This window comes from Stenella coeruleoalba (genome assembly GCF_951394435.1).
Source record: "Stenella coeruleoalba genome assembly, chromosome: 8".
Classification (NCBI taxonomy): domain Eukaryota; kingdom Metazoa; phylum Chordata; class Mammalia; order Artiodactyla; family Delphinidae; genus Stenella; species Stenella coeruleoalba.
Window position 1 is genome coordinate 103,692,184 of NC_137154.1, and position 10,748 is coordinate 103,702,931.

Here is a 10,748-nt window from a genome sequence, read left to right on the forward strand (position 1 = left end):
TACACTGTCAGGCATAGAGGAGTCATGTCTTCTGGTGCATGCTCTATCATACTCAGAAGAATGTTAGTCACTGTGTAGAAAGGTCAAGAATCTGACACTTAAAGACTATGTAAATAGTTCCTTGATGCAACATACTTATTAACTGATGATTGTGAAAGATTATGAACCATATTATGCCACCCCTGGAAATGACATATTATTTCACCATATAATTACCAAATTACATTACAATACATGAATCAGGCATTATCAATGCATCCAATGATTTATAGAGCCAAATGTCAAGTCTTCTAGAAAAGAGATGACATGGCATAGTAGATAGGCATCCATTGGTCTGCTAAATATCAGAGAGACTAGAAATCTGCACAAGATGTTGGTACAAAAATGAATACATCCCTCACCATTTAGTGAAAGAGAAAAGGCAGAACTGGGATGACAGGGGCTAATGGGGAAAAGATGAAAACAACCTTTTCTAAATCTCCTCTCCTGGCTCTAGGCTAAGCTCTCAAAAATCCATGTCAATGGACCCATAGTTCCTTAACTAATTCATAAATTAATGCAATTTTTAAAAAACCACTTTGACCCACATTTTCCTCCATCTAGTGACCTATCTCTCAGATCACCCTTCCAGCAAAATTCTTCAAGAGTTGTTCATATGAACTTTCTCTTCTCCAGTTCTCTCTCAAACCACTGAAACTGCTCTGAACATGATCACCAGTGACCTCTGAGCTGTCAGATGCAATGGTCAACCCTGTCCTTGACCTCCCAGTTATACTTGATAGTCAATCACCCTCTCCTCCAAGAAACACTTCACTTCCAGAATATCAGTCTCACTACTTTTTTTCAGTCTCCTCAGCATCTTCCTAATTCCTTCAACCCCTAGAAGCTGGAGACCCCCAAGTTTCAGTCCTTGGAATGCTTTTGTTCTCTAGGCGATCTTACCCAGTCCTTCCTGTTCAAATACAGTCTAAGTATCAACAGCCCCATATTCATATCTACAAGTCTGACCACTCCCTGAATGCTGACTGACTCACCTTCTGCCCACTCTACATCTCCATTTGGATATCGAATAGGCATTTCAAACCTTACTTGTCCCAAACTGAACTTCTGATTCTCCCTACCCCCCAAATCCACTTCACTCATAATCATCTTAACTCAGCTGATGCAACTCCATTCTCCTGATTGTTCTAGCCAAATACCTTAGTGTCATCCTCGACTCTTCCATTTCTCCTACATGTCTTAGGACATCCCATTGGCTCTACCATAAACATCTTTCCTGATTCTAAGCACCCCTCTGCATCTCACAGCTGTTGCCCCAGTTGAAGCCATGACTATTTTTTATTTTAAATTTATTTATTTAATTTATTTATTTTTGCTATGTTGGGTTTTCGTTGCTGCGCACGGGCTTTCTCTAGTTGCGGCAAGCGGGGGCCACTCTTCATTGCAGTGCGCAGGCTCCTTATTCTGGTTGCTTCTCTCGTTGTGGAGCACGGGCTCTAGGTGCACGGGCTTCAGTAGTTGTGGCACGCAGGCTCAGTAGTTGTGACGCACAGGCTTAGTTGCTCCATGGCATGTGAGAACTTCCTGGACCAGGGCTCGAACCCGTGTCCCCTGCATTGGCAGGCAGACTCTTAACCACTGCGCCACCAGGGAAGTCCCTGGAGGGAGTGAATCTTGAGGAGCAGGTAAGAATTAACCAGGCAGGTGAGAATGGAAGAGGATTCTGAGCAGAGGAAGTGGCAACTGGACACCACTCGAGGCCTGAGAGAACTCCACAGATTTGGTAACTTACAAGTAGTTCTAAATGGCTCTGAAGGACCCTCGCCATGAATATTCATGTCCTTTCAAGGATCTCTTGCAAAGCGGCACCCCTTCATCCCAGGGTCATCAAGCCATTGCTAGACCTGTTCTAGGGAGAGTCCTGAAGCCTGAGCTGGCTAATTGCTCCCTGGCTTAACAGGTCCCACCTGAGGACCAGAAGCTGGGGGTGGCGGGACAGGTAGGAGGCGAAGGTAGAAGAGGAGAGAGGAGCTCTCAGATTAATCCTGGGAGTTCATTACCCTGGAAAGGTGGGTCCAGGAAAGCCACGTCTAGCAGGTAACGGGCCTTGCCCGTGTGACTCGGCAGCCTCAGCATGGCAGCCACACTGAGTCGGCTGAAGGAAGCAGAGGTCCACAAGGCCCAATGAGCGAGGCTGTAAAGAGCTCACTGAAATGCACTGCAAAACCATTCACGGTCCCAGCAAGATGCTTCAAAACCAGACCCAGAACTAATACAAAAAGAGGGCGTCTTGATCCCAGTTCACAGTGCATGTGGGCAAGCCGCGCAGCACCTGCCAGGAGGCCTTAGTTCCGTGCAAACTGGGAAGCTAAGTCCCACTGAATGTGCAGCCCACTGGTAGAGGTCCACTGGCTCCCAAAGGCTCTGGGATTTAGATCCTCAGCCTCCACAACGAGGCAGCTTCATGCTTCTCTTGCTTCTCCCACTGAAGCATCCCGAAGTGCTTTCCCAGGGAGGGTTCTTTGTCCCATTAGGTGGATGAGGTTCAGAGAAGCCAAGTCTTGCCTGCAGCCAACCTGCAAGTAAGTTCCCGAGGAACTGAGACCCAGACCTCCCAGGCTAGCATGGCTATTGGATGGCACACTCCCAGAGACTCAGAGGACAGCAGAGGCCACGGTGCCAGCCTTCCTGCGTGGGAACTGAGGCAGACAAAGGAGACAGGCAGGCAGGTGTGGGGCACTGCAGATCCATCAGCAGAGCAAGGAGGAACAACCCAGAGCACATGTCCCCCACAGAGGGTGTCAGTTGTAAATGAACAACATCAGTAGTGAGGTTAGTAGCTGTATCATCATAAAATGCTGGCGTTGGAAGGGGCCCTGGGAGACGTCAATCCGATTCCTTTTGTTTTCTGGTGAGGAGATAGATTCAGAAAGACTAACTCGCTGCCCAAGGTCACACAGCTGACTCAGGCCAGAGCGAGGACGGGGGCCTGTGCATCTTAAGCACTGACCTCGTGCTCTTTCCAATGCCAGACACTCTTACAATGAGCACCTGTTCTCTGATGGCAGCTTGAAACAAGGTCAGCCAGCTTCTCCCCTCTGCTTTCCTGCCATCGGAACAGAGATGGTGTGGAGAAACCAAGAGTGTGAGGGGTGGTGTGCCCTGCTCGGACCTGTAACCTAAGACTCAAAACCCCCTGAATCTTCCACTCATTTGGTCTTGGAGGCAAAATTAGCACAGTCACGGAAAAAAAGGCTGGGAAATCTCACAGAGGTTCTTGGACAGCCAGCTTCTGGGAGCTGGTGAACCTGCTCTCACCAATGTGGTCAGGCCCACTCCGGGGCAGGGCTCTAAGGGATACGTGTCTGGAAGTGTTCTCAGGCTTCCTGCCTGGGCCTTCCGCGATCATGGCTCTGGGCAGAGGTGGCAGCTGCCAGCGGGAGGCTCTCCCATCACTCCCCCACCAGGTGTTCTTCCCCGCAACCACAGCAGCTTGGCAGGGAGAGCCACCACGGGGTGCTGGGCGGGCAAAGAGGTGCAGCTCTCTCTCCTGTGCCATCCAGGTGTCAACAGGTGGGTTATGGATCTGCCCCTCCCTTAACAAATAAACAGGACTTTTACAGGCTGAGTAATCCCACACGGATTAAGCCAGACTGTCAGTCATCCAGCTTTCCCAGATAGGATCTAACCTCCCTAGTCCCGGATCACAGAGCCAGGCCCAATTCCTGTAAGGAGCAGTGTTTCTAGAAGGCTGGCCATCCTGGGGGCAGCGGCGAGGCGGCACGTCCCCCCCATGGAGTCACAGGGAGCCAGGTAGTCCTGGGAGCCGCCACTCGTCCTTTAGACCCCCGCCCCCCGCCCGCGGTGGCAAATGTCCCCTGCAGTTCCCCCAGTCCGCGTGCTCGTGTCTCTGCGCAGGTGCTGCCCATCCTCCCGTTCAGCCCCTGCGAGAGCAGACAGTGAAACGCGGACAAGACGGCTGAAGGAAGGAAAACGCCCCCTTGCTGAGAACGGCCTCGGCCCCAGACCTCTCCACCCTCTCCTGACAGCCTTCTAACCTCAGGAAAACAGGCCAGGAGGCAGCTCTTGGGCCATCTTCCTCTTTCTTCTGATTCCCGTCCAGTGTCTGGCCTCTGAGTGAGAGGGGCAGTCTGGCTGGGTCCTGGGGTCAGATTGTCCTGGGGTCACTTGCTTAGATGTCACTTACCTTTCTGAACCTCAGTTTCCTCATCTGCAAAATGGGGACAGGAACACCTCCCCTCCCCACCTCACCTAATTATGAGAATTTAGTGAGTTTGAATAAAGGAAAGCTTGAACATGCCGGGGAGGACTCCACTCCCACACCAGATCCGTCCTCACCTTGTTCCTGTGGGCAGTCACTTCCAGACACTGCTGAGTGACAAGTGGGCTCCCACCCGATGGAGGGTAAACGAGGTGGGCCCTGGGGTTCCCATTTGCCCTCCCTCCTTCCTACACATATTCTACAAGCGTAGTACCAGGCACTGTTCAAAGGAGCAACAGACAAAATCCCTAAGGTCAAGGGGGCGGGCGGCAGAACTAACGTCCCCGATGCCAACGGCCTGATTCAGGAGAGATGCGCTTTGGGACAACACACCGTCTCAGCCTTCCACAAGCCCCTGATTGATAAATACCAGTAATGATGGGAGAGCTTTCTGGATCTTTCAGGCCCAAACACCAGCTGAGAAGCTGGAGAAACCAGCAATCCAACTCGCTCCGAGGGGTCGACCACCTCCCACCTTCTGACTGCACACAAGCCTGGTTTTCAGCGCGGGGTCACGCTGGGGTGAGCCGTCAATCTGGGCGCTGGCGCTGCTCACCTCTTAGTCACAACCTCCAGGTTTGTTAACTCCCAAGCGATGAATTGGCACTTTTCACCGAGCGGAGGGGTGACTACTGGACCCTTGAAAGCCTCATTAAGCTCCGTGACTTAATGACTCTCCTGTTTAATGGCAGCAAAAGCCGTTTAAGTGGCCACAGCTGCCAGGAACGGGGGGGGGGGGGGGGGAAAGAGTGCAACTTTGCGAGCAGGTCGGGAGCAGCGGCAGTAATCCCCCCTCCCCCGCCGCTCCCCCGCCCTGATCTAGGCCTGTTTTGACAGCTCCGGAGCCGCCCCGCGGGAGAGCAGGGAGGCTGCTCCTTTCCCTTTCCGCGGTGCTCTCCTCCAGCCCATCTTTTGCTGCAGGGGGAAGGAAGAACAATCAAGCATTGTCTTCTGCAGGCCCGGTGCGCCAGGGCCTCCTGGAATAATTGTTATTTGCCTCGGAGGGGAACTGGCTGGGAGACAGCTCCCAGAGTAGGGTCAGGGCTGCAGAGGAGGGGACGGAGAGCCATGATGCTTGGGTTTGGTTTTACTGTGAGTTTAATCTTTTTCTCCCTTAGTTCTGGCATTTCCCCCGCCTACCCACCCAGAACAGGCCATTAAGCAGGAAGCCAGTGCTGCACAGGGGCTCTGCTAAGAAGAAACAAAAGGGATTTTCTGCGGCGTGTGCCCCTGGTCACTCCCTGCCCACCTCAGGGTGAGCAAAGGGTGTGCATTCTGGGGACTCTCGAAGGCTGCAAAGAACATCACGGAGTGGCCCATCTGCCATGGCAACCCCTGGGCACCCAGATGTGGTTTACGGCTCTGTCCCTAAACTCCTCAGCAAGTACTGCCAGGGCAGCAGCCCCCTCTGTGGGTCTGGGGAGACTGGGGCCCCAGATTATCAGAAGCGGTCAGCATTTGTTGAATTCCTACTGTGTACCGCTCACCAGGTGCAGCTCCCTTCTCCTTCGTGTCTTTTGCCCCCCGAAAGCCTCGCATCTCTCCAGAATAACAACTCAAGACCAACCATTTAATATGAGACAGACATTTGAGGGGCCACTCCAGAAAGGCCAAGCCCCCGGCCGTCTCAGGAGAAGGAGGGGGTAGGAAACACAGGGCCGTGCTGCCTGTGACAGCCACCGAGCCCCGGGGCAGCGAAAGGACACTGCTGCGCAGTCAGAAGTCCCCCTTTCCTAACCACGAGCCTTTCCTTCATCCTTCAAATCCACTCTGGGAACGAGCTACCTACCCAACAGCCATGACAACAGCTACCGATGATTTAAGTACGTACTGTATATCGGGCACTGTGCTAAGTGCATGAAGTATACCATCTCATTTAACAGAATGATACCTGTTCAGTCCAATTCCATAGGCTGGAAATGAAGCTTGGAGAGGGTTCGGAACTGGTCCAAGCTTACACTGTTACTAAGAAGGCTTCAAACCCACCTCTATCTGCCCCCAAAGTCCTAACCTCTCAGAGGCCCTTCCCAGATCTGCCCCCAAAGTCCTAACCTCTCAGAGGCCATCCCCAGTGGGGATGGATTTGGAAGACTCTCCCACGCCCCTGTGCCACTTCCCCCTCTCAGCCAGGACACACCTTTGCCAAGGAGGGTACACTCTAGGACCGTGGTTCTTTGGGCCATCCTGCCACCTTCACGCGCTGGGGATCCTTTGCTCCCAGAGGGCAGAGCCCCTGTCTGTGTACTTTACTCAATTATTTTTGTATACAAAATAGTTCAGTGCCATGTACAATTAGAGATTTAATACACGCTTTTTAAGGGTGATAAGGATCTCACCAGCTCAGCCAGTGAAATAAACATTGCCTCCCCTTCCTCAAGCAGAAACAAAGAGCCAGAGAAGGCTGAGCCACCCCGGGCACCCAGCACGGTGCTGGAAACACAGGCATGTGAGTCCACAGGCCTGGCTCACACGCTAGCCAGCTGACCTCGGGAAGCCAAGGTTCTTCAAATGTGGGGGAAGGTCACAACGCAAACACAATAACCTTACAGGTAACTGTGAAGATTCGGCGAGAACGTGCCCACAAAGCTCCTAGCAGTCTTACCTGGCAGAGCAGGTGTTCAATGTTGCTTTCCTTACTCAGTGCATCTTCTTTCTTTCAACGGAGCTCTCATTATGAAAGAATCTTGATTCACCTCTGCCTTGGGGACATTCCCACCACCAACCACTGCTGGCACTCTCAGTGCCTCAGTTTCTGCATCTGTAAAACAGCAAGGGACAGATGACTTAATATACGTTAAGTCCTTAGAATGGTGCCTAGTACACAGTAGTTATTAAATAATTACAGGTATTTTATAAATGTTGTTACTGTTATTCTCTCTCAAAGTTTTGTGAGGAATACCTGAGATGACGTATGTGAAAACACGTTATAACCTGCAAGGATGAGCACTCGTACACACTGAGAGGGTGAGAGGGGGAAAGACCTGGCCTCAGACATGTATTTGATCAGTTTCAAAACCCTCAGCATGAAACACCAAACCACTCCTCCAAAAAAGCAGTCATTTACCTTCTGGTTTTTGTTTGTTTGTTCTATTTCAATTTAGACCTGATCTTCCATGTTATGTGTCTAACTGTTTGCATTTCATTTAGGTATCCTCCATCACCGCATACCATGGGCAACGTTAAAGAAGCAGCGCCTGGTCTAGGCAGTCCTTGGATGTCTTAGTGTGTATTCTCTATACAGTTAAGCTCTGTCTCTCCCTCTCAGGTAATCCAGGCAGGCAAGCCACCCAGTGAGGGGGAGTTGCTGCTGGAGGATTAATGGCTGAAAGCCCACTAATACCACCCCTCAAGGGCTCATAGCAAAAGCTCCTGGGCCCACCTTTGGCCAGGTTTAGAGTGTGTCTGGTCAATTAGCCAAACAACAGTCACTGAGTGCGACTTTGTGCCCAGCACCGTGATAGAAACCACGGGGTACGTAAAGGAAGTGCCTATGCCACGGGCCCTGCCCTTATGAAGATCACCTGACTGATGGAATAAGACGGAAGAAAATGAAACAATGAGAGAATCATAAAAAGCAGTGACATAATGAAGGGTTAGACTTTATGGCCCAGAATATGAACACTGGGCCGTGGAGTAAAGGGAGATGGGTGAAGGCTAGTGAGGGAGGGGAAAGACTCGTGCAGGAAGAGTTTGTCAGCTGGGCCCTGATGGATGTGTAGGAGTCGCATTGGTGTAAGGGAGAGCGGCATTCCAAGTTGGGAAAACTGTGTGAGAAATCTAGGAGGTAGAAGGGCTGTTTATAGGACAGAGATGAACCAGGCATGTCTGGAGCAGGAGTGCCGCCTAACTGCCAAACCTATCACTGCTTTGCAAGAAACAGGAAAATGAATTCCTACTGGTAATAAAACTAGTTGAAGGTGGTCCAGTTTGTCCTACTTTGCCCCCCATATTAGCTACAGGTGAACTTTAGCAAGTCACTTAACCCCTGGGAGAGTCGCTCTCCTCCCCTGTAAAACAGGGATGGTAATACACGTCTATCAGTAAGTGTGATAAGTAAAACGTGGTGATTCCCAGGGGCAAGTGCTAACAGACAGGTAATGAGGGCAGTTCTCCCCCCAGCTCTCAGGCGGTGTCTCCCCGCTCACGCAAGGACGCAGAACCCAGCTCTGTGTCAGTTTCCTGCTGTTGACCTTGATCCACAAGGGGTGCAGGAGAAGCCTGCCTCAGGCCCAACCCCAGAAAGCACGCTCGCCCCTGACTGCGTGGAGACAGAACAGATACCCTCCAACTGCACAGCGCCCTTCGGAGCTGGGGCTTTCTGAACCGAGCCAGGGGGTCCCGGCCAGGGAAGGGAATCCTTCTCCTACCTTGCCACTCTCTTCTCTCTCCTCCTCGAGAGCACAGGGAGGTGGGAATGGCCTAAGGACAACTTCTCAGAAGTGCTGACTGGCCCGAGGAAACAAAGGTGGTGGGGTCAGGAGTCGCCCGGCGGCATCGGAGCGCAGCTCAGAGAGGCGCCCGAGGAAGAAACGAGTGTGTTTGTGCGCAGGGCCGCGGGGGCTGCTCGGGTGGGAAACAAACCACCGACTGAGACGCGCTGGAAGAAAGCAGTAGCTGACGGACCAGTCCCGCATCTCCTGACAGTGCCCTCGGCCAGCTTTCAGGGCCCTGAGTCCAAGTTTCCGCCACAGACTCAGGGCCGAGGCTGTTCCCCAAACGCTCGACAGCTGTTTCCCCACCGTGCCTCGCGAAGATTCGCAGCTCAGCGCACCTGCCCTCTCCTCCCATCCGGCCGCCCAGACGGAATCGCTGAGAAGGGAGGGTGGCCGCGGTGTCCGGGGACGCTGCCCGTCTGCCCGCAGCGCGGAGCCCGGCTGTGCGGCCGGAAGGGACCGCCGGGACTCGGGCTCCCAGGGCTCCGCGCCGGCCTCCTTCCTCCCGCGCCGGAGAGCGCGCGGCGGCGGCGACGCCCGCACTGCTTAGGAGACCCTCCGCGGCGGCCGCGGGACGCGCGGCTCCTGCGCACGCGCGCGTCCACTGCCCGCAACTCCGCGCTGCGCCCTCGGCGTGGGAGGGGGCGGCACGACAGGCCGTGTGCGTCTGCGTTTCTGTGCGTGTCTGCGCGAGCGCGCACGTGTGAGCCCGTGTGTGTCGGTGCATGTGCGTAGCCGTGCGTGCACGTGAGCACGAGCGAGGGTTGCGGGGCACGGACACGCGCGTGTGTGCGTGTGCGCGCGCGTACGTGTGAAGAGGAACCGAAAGGGAACACCCTACTAGGGAATTCTAAGCAGCCCAAGACAGCTTGAAGCCACTGGAGAGAAACCCCTAGAACGTAGGCTCCTTGAGGGGGAATTTGCGTTTGTTCACTACCGTATCCCTAGTGCCCATTACGGTACCCCGTAGTTAGGAGGCGCTTAATAAATAGTTGTTGAGTTAATGGCTGGATCCCGGGGGTGGAGGGAGGGCCTTCTGGAACTGCAGAGAGTGAGAACAAAGCCGCATTTCACTTGCTTGGCTATTCTTCCTAGTACCAGCCCTGGCTCTCCCTCCAGCCCAGCCCTTCTCCACATCCAGGGGGTGCCAGGTTTACTTCCCTGCTCCCACTCTGCCACCTTCTCCCCCTTGACCTCTCCGTTTCCCCGTCTTTGGCCTGTTAGCCCACCGCTGTCAGAGAGGGGGCAGACAGGAAAGCGAAGGAGCTGAGCTCTGCCGGTTGAACACTGCACCGGGGGCCTACCCCTTCTGGAAGCAAATGGTCAGCTCCTCCACTGGGGTATTAGCCTCTGAGCTTCACTTTCCCCACTTTAAAATAGCAGCCTTTACATTGTCTCACAGCGTTGCTGAGAAGAGTCAAGGAGATAGATAGTGGAAGAAAAAATTCTAGAACACCTGGTGGGGCCTCCAGAAATGTTAGTTTCCTTCCTGAGGAGCAGGCAACGTTCTGGAAGTGCCCCGTGTGTGGCTCGGGATTGCTTATGGTTTGGTAATCAGTGCCAGAACACCCCTCCTTTTTGCACAAGATGCCTCGAGGGGAATTTAATGGTAGCTGAAAACTAAGGCAAGCCTCATTTCTAAAACATTTAGAAGTTAATATGCTATGAGTCATGTAATGTGCTGGGGCTTCCTCAGGCTCAGGAGGAAGCTTTCCCAAGTAATTAAACAATCACCTTGGGGCCAACCTGAAGTGCCCCAGCTCAGGCCTCTCCACTTGTGGACCTTCCTCTGCCCACACCGGCTGCCTCCACAGCTACTGGGGGAAATTAGCAACTTCTTCCTTAAGCCGTAGGAGACACTGTGTGAAAACTTAATCCTACAATAACATTTTTCATCACTAAAGGATCAGATTTCACCCTTCTCAACCTGATTTAAGGACCCACCAGAAATAACAACCTTCATGGGGTAATTAGGAAATTATCCTCTTACAAATTGGTAGATGTCTCCTTTCTTTTCCTTGGGATGAGATGGG

At 52.9% G+C, this 10,748-nt stretch overlaps 1 long non-coding RNA gene across 2 annotated transcripts in view; it reads right to left on the bottom strand.

The window, feature by feature from the left end:
- Positions 1-9,541, bottom strand: part of LOC307191031 — a 94,111-nt gene extending 84,570 nt beyond the window's left edge. For both annotated transcript variants that reach the window (XR_013829580.1, XR_013829581.1), the window contains exons 1-2: positions 8,650-9,541; positions 6,885-7,040 (exon numbers count right to left, since the gene is read on the bottom strand). This is a non-coding gene — a long non-coding RNA (uncharacterized lncRNA). The remainder of the gene's footprint in view (positions 1-6,884; positions 7,041-8,649) is intronic.
- Between the last annotated feature and the right edge of the window lie 1,207 nt (positions 9,542-10,748).